The 20,426-nt window shown below is 30.1% G+C and overlaps 4 non-coding genes across 4 annotated transcripts; all 4 read left to right on the plus strand.

Annotated features, from left to right (window-relative positions):
• Positions 1–2,989: 2,989 nt before the first annotated feature.
• On the plus strand, positions 2,990–3,087 carry LOC146918449 (small nucleolar RNA Z43). Its single transcript, XR_015016908.1, has one exon. It is a non-coding gene; the product is annotated as a small nucleolar RNA Z43 (small nucleolar RNA).
• A 329-nt stretch (positions 3,088–3,416) lies between these two features.
• Positions 3,417–3,539, plus strand: LOC146918450 (small nucleolar RNA SNORD14). Its single transcript, XR_015016970.1, has one exon. It is a non-coding gene; the product is annotated as a small nucleolar RNA SNORD14 (small nucleolar RNA).
• Positions 3,540–3,782: 243 nt separating this feature from the next.
• Positions 3,783–3,906, plus strand: LOC146918451 (small nucleolar RNA SNORD14). Its single transcript, XR_015016959.1, has one exon. It is a non-coding gene; the product is annotated as a small nucleolar RNA SNORD14 (small nucleolar RNA).
• A 194-nt stretch (positions 3,907–4,100) lies between these two features.
• LOC146918452 (small nucleolar RNA Z221/R21b) lies at positions 4,101–4,188 on the plus strand. The gene has a single exon (XR_015016914.1). It is a non-coding gene; the product is annotated as a small nucleolar RNA Z221/R21b (small nucleolar RNA).
• The last annotated feature ends 16,238 nt before the right edge of the window (positions 4,189–20,426 follow it).

Genomic DNA, 20,426 nt, shown 5'->3' on the forward strand with positions numbered 1-20,426 from the left:
ATATAAAGATTAAGTTATTGTCCCTTATTTTAGAAGGAAAAAAAAAACTAATTGATCCGACAAAATTTGAGTACTACAATGTCGATCATGAAATACAAAATTAACATTTTGATCAAGATTCAAATGAAAATTGTGAAAAAGAATAAGCCATGAATTTAGGCTTGAACTATCACTCTCCAATTTAATCTTTAAACTCTATAATATACTTACTGATCTTTAAAATATATAAAATCCGTCAACTTAATTAGTCCTTTCTATTAAGATGTTAGAGACTAAACTGATAAATTTTGATCAATATTAGGGACTATATTTCATAATTTCATATAGTTCGCAGATTACTTATTATATTTAAAAAGTGTATTCGCTAAATTGATGGGAGAACCATAGTTTAAAACTAAATTGATAATTTATTCTGAAAAAAAAACATGAAATGTACCAAGTAACTGAAACACGATTTCACATTTTGCATTCAACATTCCAACATATTCATTTCCAATGTAAGCAATTTTAAAGGTATAGAGAAGGTTACACATCTTGAAGTTGATATCAAGAACCAATTTTACCTTTTTTAAATTGGATTTGGTGACAAACAAAAGATACTTTATTTTTGCAAAGGCCCCAAAATAAATTCAGCTTCAGAAATGTTCTCTTCATTACCAACACTTCCTTCTCCTTGTGCTTTCAATCTTTAGATTTCAGATCTGTCTTAATTTTTTTTTTTTAATGATAAATATTAATAATTAGTTGTTAGATTAGGTTTTCTCCTTTGCTTGGGTTTGAACCATCTTACAAAACGTGGTTGGGCCTAACACAACCCCACAAAACCGGTTTGTGAGGTGAGGATTGCCCCCACTTATAAACAAATTGTCAGGCCAACTCCTAACCGATGTGGGACTCTTAACACACCCCCTCACGCTCAGGATTACACATCTGAAGCGTGAACATAAATGACGGGTGGCCCGATAACGGAAACCTGACAACAGGTGGCCCATAATCGTGAAGAGGCTCTGATACCATCTTAGAAAACGTGGTTGGGCCTAACACAACCCCACAAAACCGGTTTGTGAGGTGAGGATTGCCCCCACTTATAAACAAATTGTCAGGCCAACTCCTAACCGATGTGGGACTCTTAACACACCCCCTCACGCTCAGGATTACACATCTGAAGCGTGAACATAAATGACGGGTGGCCCGATAACGGAAACCTGACAACAGGTGGCCCATAATCGTGAAGAGGCTCTGATACCATCTTAGAAAACGTGGTTGGGCCTAACACAACCCCACAAAACCGGTTTGTGAGGTGAGGATTGCCCCCACTTATAAACAAATTGTCAGGCCAACTCCTAACCGATGTGGGACTCTTAACAAACCATGACCTCTTACGCCTTATATCTTAGCTCAAACTAGTTGAGCTACTCAACCTCCTAGATGACTCTCTACTTTGGAACTTCAACTTTCTGCTTTGGAGCAGTAGCTTTACACTTTTGATGTTCAACCATGACATTAGAAATAAGCTTCACCACTGTTGGTTTAGAGATTAATATTAAAGAACTCAAATATGCGCAAAAATAACTAAAATTGTGAAACTTGAATCAAAAACATTTCTACAAGCTCCATAAAAACTACATATATAACATGGTGATATAACGTACTCAACAAAATATATTATCCTCAATTTACACTGTATATTAAAAAAATTACATACATACTCTATAATTAATTGTCCTCCGTACAATATGCATAAATATATAACTAAATTCTTACAACTGAGGTTTCATAGTTAAAAGCTTAGATAATAATCCTTCAAATTTTGTATTTACAAAAGGAAAATAGTTACGTATTGTTCGATAGGTTGTAGTACTCATAGCTTGAGCTCTAAGGCTCTAAACTCCAGCGTTAATAATCATATAGAGAACAGAATGCAAGCCAAATGATCTACTATTAATAAAGAGAAATTAATCATTACTCTCACTATATTTATAATCAATTATATGACTAAAAACAATTTATTCAAACAAGATTGGCTTTGGTTGTCAATGATTTAACATTTCACAACAGCAACAACAATGAATCAATGATTTCGCAACAATTTAACAACAACAATGAACCAATGATTTTACAGTAACAAATATATTACTAAGTCTCAATTGCATAATCAATCAACCAAGTTAGCACAGTTAGAGATATATAAAAATTACCAAGGGTTATAATAGATGGTAAATTGGCGAGGGACTTACTAGAGCCCTTTACCTTAGAAGCCACCTAACAATTCATCTATAAACTGTGGTAAAAAAAATAAAAAATACATCACCCTTGCTAGATGCAAGTATATGATACATAATACGTAAAAAACAAATGAAGGAAATAAGACACCTTCATATTTTCTCTTTATCCATAAAAATAACATTCAATATTAAAAAACACAAAAAAAATGTCGTTTGATAATTACGCATCAAACAGTTTGAGCATTTGTGGGGTGAAAAAGAGTAAACTTCTAAATGTTTTAGCTAGTCCATAAAAAAGCCCATACGTGACTCTTTATAAACCCCAACCCTCTCACATTCACAATCGAAGAAGGAAAATTGATCTTCTCAATACATTAGGAAACCCCAAACTCAACTCTATAAAACCTAGTTAATCCCAACCCTTACTTTCTCAAATCGCAGAAAAACCCTAATCCTCTAATCCACAATACCACCCTAATCCTCTAATCCACAATTTCAATTCCCTCAGCCAAAACTCAACCTAGCTAGTTAGTGTCTTGTTGGTAGAACCTTCCTACAGTCCATATCACTTCACTGAGAGTGAATTGGGCTGTGAAGGGACTACCAATCAACCACTAACTTCTTCACACTAACTACAGCTACAGGGTTTTCAGATTCCTTTTTAAAGTTTTTGTTTTTACACTTCTAGTTTATTATCATCTTCTGGGTTTATGGTTTTGATTTTTCGTTTTTTGTTGTTATAAACATGATTTTATTAATTTTCTGGACATTGATGAATACTGTGATAGGTCTCGTTCGTCGTAATGGTATTATTTTTACCTTGCCGACCATTCTATTATATCATCACCCATATTCTGAGTCCTTTCTTTAATCAACCATTTTTATTTCAATTTTGTTGATTTTTCATTGTTGGTATTTTAATTAATTAATTTTGATTTGATTGAAGTTTGTATATTTTGGCCAATGATTAAAATATTTATAATAGACAAGCATATGTCTGAAGTTTAGCATGTAGACTAATCTAATCTTCTCAATGAGGCCAAATATATTACCTTATTTTGTTGTAACATTGATGCAATTTGTTTAAGTAAATCTCATTATTTAAGAAAAACTCAGATTTAATTTGGATATGATATAGTTAATGTGTTTTGTTTCAATTTTTGGATTAAATGGATTAGTCATGAATATTGTTGTTTATGATGATATCTTGAAGGCTTGTTTCTCAAAACATTCGCAGTGGCCGCCCAAGAACTTTCGCCTTCGCCAGGCTTGAGAGTTTATGCTGTTTTTATCCTTCCTTGGATGTCTGAGACAATGTTGATTATGCTATACTAAGCATGTAATCTCATAATGTTTAATTCTATGTTTATTTTCATTGTTTAGATAAAAACTACTGTCATTGGTAGTCTTTCCGCTAAATTGAACATGTGTATTTGTGATTATAATTTGTTTCTGCACAGTTGATCATGTTATAGCTCATGAATGATTTGTTTCCTACTTCATTTATGTAAATTGAACAATGAAAATGTTTAATCTTGTGTTTATTTGATTGTAAATGACCAATGACGATAAATCATAAGGCTTGTTTCTCAAAACATTCGCAGTGGCCGCCTAAGAGCTCTCACCTTTCGCCAGGTTTGAGAGTTAATGCTGCTATATCCTTCCTTGGATGTCTGAGGTCAAATTATTCTTCTGTAATTTTACCAATGTTTCTTGCCTATAATGTATCCAAGTTGGATTTAATTCGGTGTCTTTATGTTTCAAATTTTTCATTGTTGGTTCAACTTGTGTGTTATGTACAGTTTATCAATGTTGCATTGTCCTATAGTTTTTTATTAGATTTTTGCTCAATTACATATTACTCTTGTATTTTATTGGCTGTGATGAGTCATAGAGATAGTCATGCACCACTCTGATGTTTCAGTGCTGATAATTTTCTCATACCCGTTATTTTTCTGAGCCCTGTATTATTGCACCATTTTGAATTTTTGCAGTTATATTTAATTTATAATTTTTATTTATTTGAGAAATATTTTTTTTAAGAAGTTATTTATTTGAGAAAATGTTAATGACAGTGTCATAGGAGTATTTATTTGATCCTAGAAATTTGGACGATTTTAAATGAAAATTTTCCATTGTAAAGAGGTCTAAAGATAAATTTTGTATGAAAGAATCGAGGGAAATCAATAGAGTTTGACTTGTTTATATGAAAGAATTTGATAGGGTATTTTATTGTTGTTGTAATGTTTTTAAAAGAAGGATTGATAGAGGTCAATTAACCAATGAGATTTTTAAAGATTAGTCACATATTGATGAAAAACTGATGCTTTGTTTGGGAGGTGGAAAAATAGTAGAAAATGGAAAGAGTATTTGTTTTTTTTGGGAAATGATAAATTAGCATGCTTATGATTAATTTATTTTTAATTTTAAGAATATTATAGCAACATAGATTAATTTTAAAAAAATTTATATAAACCGTCTATTTTTTTAGGGAATATAAACCGTCTAAAATCTTTTAAAATCCTCATTTTATACAATTTTTGAGTTAATTTTATATTACGAAGAAAAATGAACTCAACCTTTCCCTCCCAATGGCTTATATTTCTTCCACGGTTATTTCCTTTTTTTCCAAAGTCTTATCTTTTCTTTCCTTTCAAACTTGCTAACAAAGTCTTCAAGGGTATGTTATTAGTGCAGAACAAACTTGCTAAGAATATGCCACTTTGTCTGAATTTTGATGTGACAGACTTCAAAAACAAATATGAGATTATTTCATAAAATGACTCGGAGTGATTGAGAAGGAAAAAAACAAAAGTTGGAAAATGATTTTAAAAAGAATTTTTTTCAAAAGTAAAATTAGTTGCAAAACATTCTTTGATCTTTTGTGGTTCTAACGAGAGATTTAACCAAAATAAGATGATTTTTTTGGGTTTAATCAAAATGTTAGCAAATACAATGGTAGAATTTTACTCTAAATGTCTCCATGAGCTTAACTCATTTGGTAAGGGATAATGCACAATATGTGCAGGGGCCGGGTTCGAACCCCGGACACCCCACTTATTCATTTTAAGGTGAATTTCTCTAGCCACTAGGCTACTTGACCCAAAAAAAAAAGAATTTTACCCTAAATAGCGAGGACTCACGCGTTGCATTTCTTATGTTAGCATTGAGAAATCTTTTTGGATTTTTAAATGTGAGATATACAATTGGTCGATGACTTTATTTTTTGACTTATTTGATGGATTTTTGACATATTTGATGTACAAGGATGATTATGATAATGAGTTCAAATACGAAAAGAAGACATTAATATGTACAAAAGAAACATTTAGACATAAGTATTAAAGTTTTTTACATTAGTTGTGGTTTTTGTTGTCTTAATTTTACAATACGATAAGGTTAACTCTTGTATTAAAACTAAAATATGTTTTTTAATACAAGAGTTAGCCATATTATACCGTCAAATTAAGATTATAATAATCAAAATTAGTATAAAGGATTTTTTTTTACTTTTGTTTAAACATTTATTCTGGACATTTTGATGTTTTCCTTTTATATTTGATACATTGTCATAACTCTTTTTTTGTACATATAATATGTTAACATTCACCACGTATCTTTTTTAAAGTTAACAAACTTATCTCATATCATTCATAATAGTAGCAACAATACAATCTGATATCAACTCAAACACATGATGATTAACCGTATATGTAACCTCCTTAGCTAACTTACCTCCTACAAAAATCTACCAACGAGTTTGGACAAAGTTCATTCAATAATGATATACATCTCTTACAATAAAACCAAAATAAGTAAAATCAACATACGACTTATTGAAAAAATCTAAAATTACTTTGGCATCTAACTTAAAAATAACATTATTCAAACCCCCAAGTCCAACATCCATTTAATATAGCTTGCAATAATTCATAGACTTCACCTTCTTTGACGATGACTAGAGCATAACTTGTGGTATTAGTTTTAATAAAATTCTCATGATGGTCCTAAGACACATACTAATACCTACTGGGTTGTTCATGAAAGCCTCGTACATTACATTTCAATTTTCCAATAGGAGGTCTTACCCATTATACCAAGTTTGGGCGCGGTTGAGGGGACGGTGTCGCTGCCATGTTGAAGTTTGTGCATTGCCATTGTTGGGGGAACGTGGCTTCGCGATGACAGATGAGCATGACAGACTCATCTACATCCTCCTGAAGTTTTTGATTTTGGCTCTTACATATGTTTCACATGGTTGTGCACCACATGCTTCGCTTAACCGAGACATTTGATTTGCAACGGTGAAGAATAACTCAAATATACCATCAATTGTCAATATATATGACGAGAATTGTGGAGCCTTCAGAAGTGAATTAGAAGTCATGGTGGTGGATTTGTGGAAAGGCAAAATGTATAGGACTAAAAGATAAATTAAAAGATGGAATTGGGGAGAGGAATGGTAAAGAATGTGGCACAGTCGTTTCTAATCCAAGAAAGAATGATAAGCCAAGATGAATCACCGCAATAGTAAGAAGGTCGTTAATAACATTTGATAAACAAGTTCTAATCCAAGAACTCAACTAAGAAAAAATGTCACTTAAACATAGAAGTGATTGCCGTAAAGACTTTGTGAACTTTTTGGGCGGAAAAAAACTCATTGTGAAACAGTGGGAGTAATAACATGAGAGTCATTCTATTTAACAATTGGTATAATGACTGGCAAAACACTCACTTCTGAAACATTAATTCCACTACCACTCTTCAGCACACCTACATTTCCATCATTTTTTAGAACTACTTCGTTCTTATCTCCCTTACTCCTTTTCCCCACACTCGGTTCCACCACACGCACCAGCATTGACCCCTTTTTACCATTATCATAACCTTTCGACATCACAGTACCTTCAGGCTTATTGTTTTTCATGTGGACACTATTTTTGTGCTTAGACAAGTTTGCATGCAATTCATTTAGGAGATCATCAACATCAAATCAAGACTAAGGTTTTGTTTGGGAGTTGGGTTTTTGAGGGGGAGGGGAAGAGAAGGCTCGTGGGGAGATAAATCCTAATTTGAGAGTTTAAAATAAACTAGGAAAGGTTTTGAAGGGTTTTGAAGGACTTGAAGAATAGAGAAGGGATATAGAGAGATAGATAGTAAAATCTTAAAAGAAATAACAATCTAAAGAAATCTAATAATGTTTTTATGAAAGACTTTTCATGCTAAAAATTCATTAAACTAGTATGGAAACCCGTGCCAAGCACGGGCTAGATTTTCGTCAAATTTAATATATTTGGTGAAGATGTGGTATCATGTACATTTGTGTGGTCGCTTTGTGTTCAATGAGTCAATCCACACCAGTGTTGGCTCTCCCGTACGGTCCAACGACAATATCATAACCCAGTTCAACTTTGTGGGGGAAACAATAGTAGTTCTTTGTGGTAGATTACAGTCGCAGGGAGTCTCATACTTGAGAGAAAGAGGCTAATATGAGTGTGATTTAAAGTTCCACATTGGATGCAATAGTAAATGTTGAACAACATATAAGGGATATGACCCATATATTAATGACTTAAGATTTAGGGTGAAGATGTGGTGTCAAACTCACTTGTGTGGTTTCTTTTAATCTAACGTGATGATCAAACTCAATATAGGATCCCCCGAAACTCACAACATTATTATGTACTGTTTTTTTAAGTTTTTGGAAGTCATTTGTTTAATTTTGGATTAATTACAGTTTTGGTCATCCTATTATCACTGACTCAGATAATTTGTCCCTCCATTTCAAAATCACATAGGGTGTGTTTGTTTCAAGTTATATTTGTAGATTCCCGGGAATAAAATCATAAAAAAGCGTATGCCTATATTTGTTACAAGTTTACTAAATTTTATTCCTGGGTATAAAATGTTCCTGGGAATAGGAAAGTTTTCCCAAAGAAAATGGTGGGAATAAAGTTCCCATGGAGATGGGAATAAAATTTTATATAATTACCTATTATATTCCCTATTTTTAAGGTTCCTTGGAATATTATAATGTTAACCAAACATATTTTTTCTAAATACCTTGGAATAAAATTCCTATCTTTATATTCCAAGGAATGTTATTCCTAGGAATAAATTTGCTACACTTGAAACAAACACACACATAGTTTTGGTCCCTCTTTTAGATTTTTAAACTTAAACATGGTGATATGTCATGTTTAAATTGAAACTTATAGAGAGTTTTCAGGTAATTTACATTGGTATTGATCATTTTACATTATCGGATTGTATGCCATGTCATTTAAAATATGTCCATCACTGTTTTTTAGTCTTAAAATAGGAGAAAGAGACCAAAATTGCGTGATTTTAAAATGAACAGACCAATTTCGCGAGTTACTGAAAATAAGGGATTAAAACTGCAATTAAGTCCTTAATTTTTCAATTTTAAATTTTAGTTTTTGGATGTTATTCTCTTTCTTGTGATTTTTTTTTCATTTAACCTCTGTTATTTCAAATTTCTTTTCTTTTGGTTGATGGTGGCAAATGATAATGGAAAATTGAAGATGTGTTATGCTAGGTTGATAAATGCATGTTTATTACATATTTAAAATTATGTGCCATTCTTGACAAAAAAAAAATTATGTGGCATTTTTTAATTGAATCTAATTTTTTTGGTAAAATGATTATCCCAAAATCTCCAACTCCTTCAACAAACTCCTAGATTTCAACAACTCACACTATTTCATATACTCCCACAAACAAAACACGCAATACTTATTATTTTTTTTTTTCCTTTAGCTTCTCTCATATTAAAATTCCTTTTTGGTATCCTTGTTTTTCCTTCCAATTTCCTTTCCCCCTTCTCATGTAAGAAAGGAACATAAACCTCTTGCAATGAAACCATCACCAACTAACTTTTTTAAACATATTGCTTCTTCCTTTGATCCTATTTCACTATATCATGTAATTATGGACACAGAAAGTTGCAAGTTTGAATAAGAGGTGTTAATGTGTCAAGTGTGATCAGTTAAAAATTTATATTGAATGGAAGGGTAGATTTTGAACAACATATAAGTGAGAAGGAAGGATATCAACTTCACTTACGTATTGTCTCTTAGTCTAATGTGGCGATAAAACTCAAAGTAGGATCCCTTGGAAGTCCCGAAATTAAGATGCATTGTTTTGTTAGCTTTTAGATCTCATTTATTTAATTTTTGTATTTTAAATTTGTTATTGGATATCATTCGTTTTCATGCTATTTTTTTTATTCAACCTCCCTTATTTCAAATTCATTCACTTTTGGTCTTTGTTAGAACTTCAAAATGGAAAAATGCATATGTGTTTTGTTAAGTTGACAAAATACATGCTTATCTGAAATCTTAAATCGGTGTTGAAATTTTTTAATTCAGTCTAATTTGTGGTATATTAATTACTCCAAATTCTTCAACAAACCCACAAAATTACCAGCAATGAACAATATTGCATATACTCTCACGGTCAAAGCACACACTTCTTATTTTTTTCCTAACCATTTCTCTCAAATTAAAATTTCTTTTTCATCTTATTTCTTTTTTCTGGTTTAGTTTCTTTATACTCATGAATGAGAGGATATAGTAACATCTCTTCATAAAATCACCGTCAATCTATCTTTTTCTTACCATGTTGTGACTCAATATGACTTTATTTGGTTATGTTACCAGATTACAAATGTAGAGAGCCTCACATTTAAGAGAGAAGTTAATTTGTCATATATGAGTGAGTAGGTGGTAAGAAAAATATAAGTGAGATAACTCATATACATAATGCTTTAAAGTTTTAAATGAACATGTGGTGTTCGTCTCACTTTCATGGGTTCTCTTAAAGCAATGTGATTGTTCAACTCAGTTTATGCTCCCCTGAAAATCACAACATTGTGATAAACTATTTTGTTAGTTTTAGATGTCCTTTGTTTAAATTTTTCTCTAAAATTTTTGTTTTTGGATGACATTCTGTTTTATGCTATTTTTTTAGTCAATCTTTATTATTTTGTAGATTATAAAATTGAAGACGCAATATGTTGAGTTGACAAAATAAATGTTGAATGCTAGCAAAACTCACTTTTGCACACTCTCTTTAGAACTCACTATTTTATTAGATGAAATCAATGTATGTCCCACCACTTTATGCGAGTTCTATTTCCAAAGTATAGATCCGCAATGATTTAAATCCATAAGAGAGGGATTTGGTTCCTCTCCATTGAATATTAGAGAGAGTGTTCAAAAGAGAGTGTGATTGCTATTAACATAATATGATATTTCCACCAATTGTATGCTTCCTTTGTAGACTCAACATTATGATAAACTATTTTGTCGGTGGTTGGATGGCATTTGCTATTTTTTGTAGAGTTAATTAACTAAAAGGTCTCTATAAATATCAAGAATTTCATTTTTAATTCCTAAAAAAATAAATTCCACATTTTGGTCCTTGCAAAATAATTTCGTCAGCATTTTTAGTCACTGTAAAATTTTCCGTCAACAATTTTGGTCCATACATAGTTCAAAGGAAAATGTTACAATGATTAAAAATGTGATTTATTTAAAGGGACTAAAAACAAAAAAAAAATCATATTTATATGGAATATTTATTTAATTAACCTTTTTTCTATAAAACTTTGTTGTTGGATGTCATTGGCTTTCATTGTATTTTTGTATTCAACCTCTACCAATTCAATCTCCTTCACGTCTAGTGTTTGGGGATGTGACAATGGAAAATGCAGATGAGTGATGATGAGTTTACAAAATACATGTTTATTAGATATTTTAAAATGATGCGAATGTTTTTTTTTCAATGAAGTCATACTCTTTGGTAATAATAACCAAAAAATATTCAACTTCTTCAGCAAAACCATATAATTATCGGTAACTTAAACTATTATATACTCTCACCGATAAAACACAGTACGTATTTTCCTCTTATTGTTTCTCTCATTTTCAAATTAGTTTTTTATCTGCTTTCCTTTTCTAATTTATTTTCTAACTTCTCATGAAATAAAAGAACATAAACCTCCATCCATTAAATCACCATCAACCGACCTTTTTTTTTACCATGAAATGACTTCATCTGATTTTATTTGGCTATGTTACTAAATCAATGATGTGGAGAGTCTAATACGTAAAGGAAGAGATGTTAATATGTGTTATATCAGTTAAAGTTCCAGATTGGCTGCAATATTAGAAAGTGGAAAACATATAAGTGAGGTGACTCTTATATCTAATGCCTTTAGAATTTGGATGAAGGTGTGATGTTAATCTAACTTGTGCAGTTTCTCTTAGTCTAATGTGATTATACAACTCAAGTTAGGCTCATGCGGAAGTCCTATCATTACGATGAATTGTTTTCTTCATTTTTTGATGTCATTCGCTTAATCCTTGCTTTCTCGTGAAAGAAAGGGAAGAAAAACTCCTTGTATGAAACCACCACAAACCTATATTTTTTAGCAGGTTGTGCATCCTTTGGCCTTATTTGACTATGTCTCTATATCATAGTCGCAGAGAATCTCACACTTAAGGGAGAGATGTTAACATGTTAAGTGTGAGTTAAAGTTCTACATTAAATGCAAAAGTATATGTTGAACAAAATATAAATGTGATGGATGATATATCTGATGACTTAATGTTTTGGTTCAATATGTATTGTCATTTTTTCAATCCCTTAAAAAAAAACTACAACCAACTTTTGGAAAATAAGTTTTACGGAGTGATGCCAATCAGCAAGAATAATTAAACCATTAATTTATTTAAGTAAAAAATCAAGATGAAAGATGTTTTAGGTATAAGGGATATTTCATTTGTCGTGATTAATTTGAAATAAAAATCCATTTTTTGGTTCATTGCAATTTTCCAACTCTAAGGGTTTAGTCTAGTAGTAAAAGAACAAACTTTGAATTTAGAGATTCCGAGTTTTGAGCTCTGCTAATATCCTTGAAGTTATGTAAATATATTTGTGAGAGCTCTTTTATCTCTAAGGTCTTCCATACATTGCACAAAATCATCACTTTTTATCTCTAACATATTTTTTTAGAGAATAAGTGGGTGTTTAGGGTACATTATGCAATGTCTCTACCATTTGGAGACAATATAATTAATCATTTACTAAACGGTTTAAATTTTTTGAAAATAGGTGCATCTAATGTCATATTAAGTAATCATTCATTATTTTATTTTTTTTAAAGAAGTAATCATTCATTATTGTTTTATGGTTTTAAAGAATCATATTCAATTACCTACCTGAAATAAGGAACATATCAATTAAGGAATCAAGCAAGGATCACCCTCAATAATCCATTATAATATTGGTCTGCAGTCATTCAATATATTTTTTCTTTTGAAAGAGTTTATAATATTGTTTCATGCCTATAAACAATTGGATATAGACATGCATTTTTACGGTTTCCATTTTTTAAGATTTGTTTTACGTTTTACTAAAAAAAAAGGGTTCCTTTTACATTACCGCAAACAAATTTATTTTATGACTTAAATTGTCTGCAGTCATTCAATATATTTCCTTTTAAAGAGTTTATAATATTGTTTCATGCCTATAAACAATTGGATATAGACATGCATTTTTACAGTTTCCATTTTTTAAGATTTGTTTTACGTTTTGCTAAAAAAAAAAGGGTTCCTTTTACATTACCGCAAACAAATTTATTTTATGACTTAAATAACAAATTAAAATACTGGTTAAAAAAGTTGTAGACAATAAAGGTTTGCTCGGTTAAAAAGGAGTGGATTCATGTGACTCTTTAAACCTTGATGTCTTCTATGATGAGTCACAAGAGCTTACTCTCCCTAAACTTTTCTAATAAAAATAAGTATTATTATGTGCATGAAAATATGTTTCTAAAAAAGATAATCTAAAAAATATAATTATTTAACTGCTGAATAAAAATATTGATCTAATACAATTAGAAAATGGATCCAAAAAATTGAATCTTACAAATAGAAATATGTGTCAAAATTGTGGGTCTAATAAAATAATGGATCTAACTCCTTAAAAAAAAAAAGCATCTAACACAATGTATATCAACAAAATACATTGCAAGATTTTAACTTTAACTAACAACACAATAACTACAATGATTTAGTCTCGCTTAACGACAACAAATGCATTCCATTCTTCTGTATACTGATTAAACAATGGATCTTTGAATTTGAATCTGCAAAAAGAAAATTGAAATTATTAGTAAATTGGAGTTAAAAACAAAAATGATAATGACACGACTCAGATCAATATGACTAACCCATCGTATCTTTAAAAAAAAATGATTAACCCATCGTAATCCAACTTGTATGACATGAAGGAAAAAAAAAAAAAGTTAGTGAAGAAATGCTTAAAACCATATTAGTATATATAGAAAAATACAACATAAGAATTTTAATTATAATTAATTAAAATGAGGAATCAGTGGGTTATGAATAATTGACTTTTGCCTATGCAAGTGTACCTAGACAGATTATATAGTATGATTAGTGATGTATGCGTTTTTCCCTATTTAAAGATAATCTTCTATATTTGATTTTCAAATAGAAAAAAAAAATCAATTGACTTTAATTCCATTGATTTCTGATTCAATTCAAAGAAATATGTTTTTGGTGTAGTATAAACGTGTTCAATAAGCTCCATAATACTAATTTTAAAATGATCGTTTTTAAGCGATTAATGATAGTAGGATAAATAACCTGCGACTTGTACTTTTCATTTTTTTCAAGCTAAATGTTTATAATAAAGATAAAGATAAAGATAAAAATTAGATATTATTTAATTTTTTTATTGATTTTTTCGTATGATCTCTCTTTTAGTCCTATCATTATTTATAAACAGTGTATTTTTAGATAGATATTTATTAATTTTTGAATGTTCGAATAACATTACTTTAAAAAAACTGTTCTAATAAAAAAGATAAAATCAAATGTTACACACAAAAAGAAATTATCACTACCACGTAACAAAATATGCTTCTAATGAAATCATTGATACAACAAAATTGTCCCTCAAATGTGAAGAATCAAAAACTATGGAGAGATGTGATACACCACTTCATGTTCCATAATTTACATGTTTTTCTGGAGCTAATATCTTTCTTTTTTTCATTCATGTAATATTTAAGAAATGAGTGCAACAACATGGTTACGCCAACTTTGCTTTGGCATCATCAAACAACTAAAGAATGAGGAAGCAACTAATATGAATAACAAACCCGTGAAGAAGATTGAATAAACAAAAGAGGAATTTTAGAAGAATTTTAAAAATTAAGAATGAATTTTGAAATGGTGTGAAAACATTGAAAGTTGGAAGCAATATTTATAGCAAACAAATCAATTAAATAGCATCAATTACCCCATTAATTTTCTGATATGATAAATGAAATATTTAATACGATAAAATTGTTTTATGCATTTCTTACCCACTAAGAATTGAAAATGTGTGCTTTTATTGTACTATCAAATAAAATTGTGTGAGAGAAGTTTTTTTTTTTTTTTTTGAGGGAGTGAGTGAAGTTTTTTATTAGTATCCATTCAAATTGACAATGACTGAGGCGATGATGTGAATTAAAAAAATTGGATTGGTTAAGATAATATGTAAAATTATAGCTCAAAGAAAAAATATTATGCTAAATTGAAAATGTAAATGTGCATGTATGATTTTTTTTCTCGGTAAATCAAAACAATAATTCAATTTTTTTTTTTCAATCGATGTCTTTCATCCATATGATTCAATATCAACCACATTATATTGTTTTCCTCTTAATTCCAGAATCAAACATTAACTATATGATTTTTTCAAATACCCATAATTTCTATATTAAAAACAAAATTTAAGGAATCAAATTAATAAGGATTGTCTTGCAACATGGACATGATTACATGTACATTAACTTGTCACATGCTTCATAGGTGTACACATTTTTATGACATGGAGAAATATTCAATGCTCTTTAGAATTTGAAGGTGACATGTGTACTATTCAAAAAAAATTAAGGCAAATGTTTATAATAGAGATTAACATATTTTTTATAATATAAATTATAATATAAATGATATATATGGTTACAAATATAAATATAGAAAGTTATTGAAATCCAAATGCTTGAGAATGCTTGGTTTCTCAAGAGTGTTTTTCAAGAATGCCAAGTGTCAATGCCATATTGAAACTTGAAAAAAGGGTCGTAAATTTATATTATATAGATATAGATAATCTCACAAAATCCGTCAAAATTCAATTTATTAAACATAAGATTTTTTTTTTGAAGAAAAACATAAGACTTTTTTTAAGTGACAAAGAGTTTTGATGGAATATACCATAAGATTTTTTTTAAGATACATAAAGTTTTGATTGAATACCACAACATTTTTTCATAATAACAAAAACTTTTAAGATCCTTTAAAATCATTATTTTTTTATTTTTTGAAAAAAAACACTTAACGATGAATTAGCAATAAACGTCGTAAGAAAGGGGGTTGAATCGTGACCCTTTTTAAATTTAATCCTAAAATTTTCACAAGTTTGTATACTCAAGAAAAAAACTTTTGGTAAGGTTAGATGAATAACAATTATTTTACCAATAATTAAAGAGTTCTAGATTATCTAAAGTTAAAGTCTTTAAACAATTTTAATAAGGACCATAATATTTTGAAGAATAATTACATTAACGAATAGAATAATAAAATAATATTAATGATGAATATAAGACCAGAGAATTCTGAATTAATTTAGTTGTTTAATTAGGACCAAATTGTTATGGAAAGTGATTATATTAAAGAGCAAAATGATCTAATTTTATGTAGGAAAAATAAATACAATAATCCAACAGCTCTAGTAAAGATATACTTTAGGCATATGAAAATACAAAGTTATAAGCATTTTAAAGTGCTTAAAGCACCAGCATTGGGAACACTACTTTTCCAAAGAACAATTGTTATTTGCCACGGAACAAGAAAACTACCTAAAATATGCAAAGGAAATGGAACTAAGGGCATGTTTGAATTATCTTATTTGAGCTTATCTACTTGAATAAGTTTTATGAGACTATTTAGGAGAACTTTTGAAAACAACTTATAACATTTCTCATAAGCTTTTTGCAGCTTATTTTCACTAGTTTGCTAAGATAGCTTATAGCATATAGCATGCATATACAAAACAATTTAACTCTATTTAACCATTTGTTATAAATCTAGCTTATGCAATACACCAGGACAAGTTTATATGTTGCAGACGAATGAATTGAACTAGAAACAAAATGGATAATTCATGGATTTCAGTGACTATATTACATTTAAACAAACACATTTTCACTGTAATTCGAAGAAATTAATCCTAATCAAATCAATTTGACTACAAGCTTGGTTACTGGTGAAGGATTCGAAGAAATCCACGTAGAAGATGAAATTAAGGTGAAAGTACAAAAAATAGGGTTCTTACCCAAGACACACATATCAGGAAATTGATTCTATTGGAGAGAGGACAACTTGCATGAATCAGAAATGTAGATCGGAAAGGTGGTGTAGATCGCAGAAGTGGATTAAGCTTTGGCTTTGACAGTTGGAGCGTGGTAGATTGCAAAGGCAGTGGTGATCGGAGAGGTGGTGTTTGATCGGAAATGTGGTGGCGATCGGTGCAAGCTACGACGACAATGGTGATTGGTGCAAGCTACGACGACGGTGGCGATCAGTGTAAGCTATAGCGACAGTGTAGATCAAAGAAGCAGTGTAGATCAACGACGGTGTGGATCGAGATCAAGAGTGAGAGAGTTTTGCGATAGTTTGTTTCAAAGAGAATGAGTTTTTTTTAACAAAAAAGGATCTCTTACATAAATTTATTTAAACAAAAAAAATCAAAATAAAACTAATTTCGACCAAATGGTAGCTACTTATCTTGATATTCACTACCATTACATTTCCTAGCATAATCATGGTAGCAAATCTTAGATTCTCTTGTAGTGACAAAACATTGAAGGAATTTTTGAAAAGAGTATAACTAAAAGCTGATGTATTTAAAGGAACTAAAAACATACTTTAACCTCATAAGTATGGGATATGAAGATGAAAAACAACATAAAAATAGAAAGAAAAAATATTGATAGTGTCCACCGAGTATAAGGACACACACTACATTCACATATTTATCATGAAAATATTTTCGTGCTATTTAACATTTTAATTTCCTTTTCAATGTATCACTATGACAATACATTAATTGGTTTTCAATATTTTTAATGCATTGTTCCTTCTTCTAATAGTTTGGTAGAGGGAAAACATGAAAAGTTAATGGAATCGATCTTATATGAATATGATGAACCATTTGGGTACTTTATTTGAGTATATATCACTATAAAAGATGATAGTGAGAAATAATCAAAAAGATTAAAAAAAATGAAATGGAGCAATGAACAAATAAAAAAAATTAAGATAAGTGGATATGTTTATTAATATGACTTGGGATAAGAAATAACTATTATGCATCCACTATCATATCAAAAATCTTAGCATTAAACTAACGGGATCCGTATCCAAGTAGCTTTTTTTTCCCAATGAATATGGTCAAAAGTATGGAAAAAACCATCAAATTTTATTATCCAAAAATCAGGACGACGTATGCCACTTTGGTCAAGGTTTGCGGCGAAAATAGCCTTTAAATGACCGTAAGTCACCGAACATGACACAGATTCGCCATTGGGAACATGCCACTCAAGATTTTGTCCTGGTTGTGTTCTAAACTTCCCCACAGCACTCTCACGGCCACAATCAAAGTACAACGGTTCTGAATTTAGAGGCAATGCAATATAAATTCTAATGATATTGGACAACATATTGTTAGTTGTGGTTTGGTTTTCTTGACGCATGACACCATTTGAAGCATTACATAGAGAAGATGAAAGAGCAAGGAAGAGGGCAATGTAGCATTTGGTTAACATTTTTCAAATTTCAATGTGAGAAATTTCTGAAGTTGATTAAAACATGTATGATCAGACAAATGTGTGTGTCTATATATATATATATATAGACACACACAATTTGTAAAATCATTGCAGCATTAAAATGAAAATTCCTTCTATCATGCATCTATTACAAGAATCATGTCAATGATATTATAAATTAGGCTTAAATATGTGATTCGTCCCTGCAAATAGGGCTCGCTTAAAATTTCGTCCCTGCAATCGTTAATCCTTTTTTTTTGCCCCTGCAAAGTTTAATCAGTTAAAAATTCGTCCTTTGACCCAGTTTAATCACTGCCACGTCAGCAGTTTACAAAAATGGCAGGGGAATTGACGAAAATACCCCTGGCTTATTTTTTTTGTTTTTTCCTTCGAAAATTTTTTTTTTCCAAATTTTTCCCGAATTTTTTTTTACGATTTTTTCTCAGAAAAATTTCAGTTTTTTCAGTTATAATTTTAACATTTTTTTTCCGAAATTTTTTATGATTTTTTTTCAGATTTTTTTAAATTTAAAAAAAGAATTTTCAAAATTTTGAAAATTTTTTTAAGGAAAAAAAAAAGCCAGGGGTATTTTCGTCCTTTCGCGTGCCATTTTGGTAAATTGCTGACATGGCAGTGATTAAACTGGGTCAAAGGACGAATTTTTAACTGATTAAACTTTGCAGGGGCAAAAAAAAAAGGATTAGCGATTGCAGGGACGAAATTTTAAGCGAGCCCTATTTGCAAGGACGAATCACATATTTAAGCCTATAAATTATGACATTTACGTTTGTCAATAATAAAAATATTTTAAATTTCATTTGTAATAGGAAATGTATCTAATATTTTTGTTTTACAAATCACAACCTATTTCCATTTAAAGGAAAAAATCACAACTTATTTCAATGAATTCAATGGTACTTGATCAAAGGATTAATTATAAGGAAAATTATGCTGACATCCTCTAAGGTTTGTTTAAACGACACAAACATCCTATATAATTTTGTAGTAGATATGAACATCCCTTTAAACTAGACAAATACCTCCCTTAAGAACTTAACACCGTTTATTTTTAGGTTAAAACTCAAAATATCTTCTTTTCCGTCAGACTTGTCACCGAACTCCAGTGTCTGCTAGAAGCTTCGACGTCTTTTTATATATTCAAAAGGTATATTCATCTCGTTTTTTCACATTTGGCTTGTATTTGAGTTTTATGAGTTTTGTTTTCTGGGCAATGATAATGATCTATATTGGATTGAGGCCATGGGACAATGGACCAATTTATTGTAGAAATAAATGAAAAAGCTATTTTTTTAATTGAAAATGAAGCATTTTTCCATATTTTTTAAAGGAAGGTGAATGGAGACTAACGGTAGGGAGTGTTGTTGATATGTGAGAAAAAAGAGGGAATGTTGGATATAGGGGAGGTTTGTCTAATTTCCCCTTAATTATATTAATTACACCCATTGTGGATTGTTTTATTTGTAAATATTTGACTCTGCATATGGAGAAAATCCGGTTAGAAGGAAGAAACCACCTTAGTTTTAAGGATATTGAATAATGTACTCTTTCAATTTAAATGAATGAATATCATTTTGTTTTTGATAGAAAAAAAATAAGGAGAAGATCAAGCCAAACGTTTCCCTAATAACCAACGTAGAGATCATACCAAGACATACCTAGATTATTCTTAACAAAACTTTCCCTAATAGCGAAGGAAGATCATACCAAATAGTGAAATTATTAAAGGGGAATCTGAAAAATATCAACACATCATAGATTGAATATGAAAAATTCATATAAGCCCTTCAAAATCCCTTGAAAACCTCTTCAATACAATTTTTTGAGTTTCCCAAATGATAAAGAATTTGTATTATGAATAAAAAATTAACATCCAAAACCCTCTCTTCCTAATTTCTTTTATTTCTTCCATTTACTCATTTTTTTTCTCTTTTCAAAACTCTCCCTTCCCTTCCAAACTTCCAACCAAAGCGTTAATGTCTTGATTCACTTTCATAAGAGACTAAACAAGATTTTTTTTGTTGGAGACTAATTTGTTCATCGTTTTTTTACCTAAAGACCAAAATGTGTCTTCACATTTTAACAAATCAATCACCCAAGCTAAATCAAACTATTTTTAGTCTTTTTTTTTTTAATGAAAAGATATCCATACACAACCTTAAAGATTGATCTCATTAAGATAACTAAGACTCACTTTTACAACAAATGTTTTTACAACACATCAACTATAATATTATGATTATTTAATT

The sequence above is a fragment of the Medicago sativa genome, chromosome 6, assembly GCF_051527215.1.
Source record: "Medicago sativa cultivar Bolivia chromosome 6, Bolivia_mono, whole genome shotgun sequence".
Lineage (NCBI taxonomy): Eukaryota > Viridiplantae > Streptophyta > Magnoliopsida > Fabales > Fabaceae > Medicago > Medicago sativa.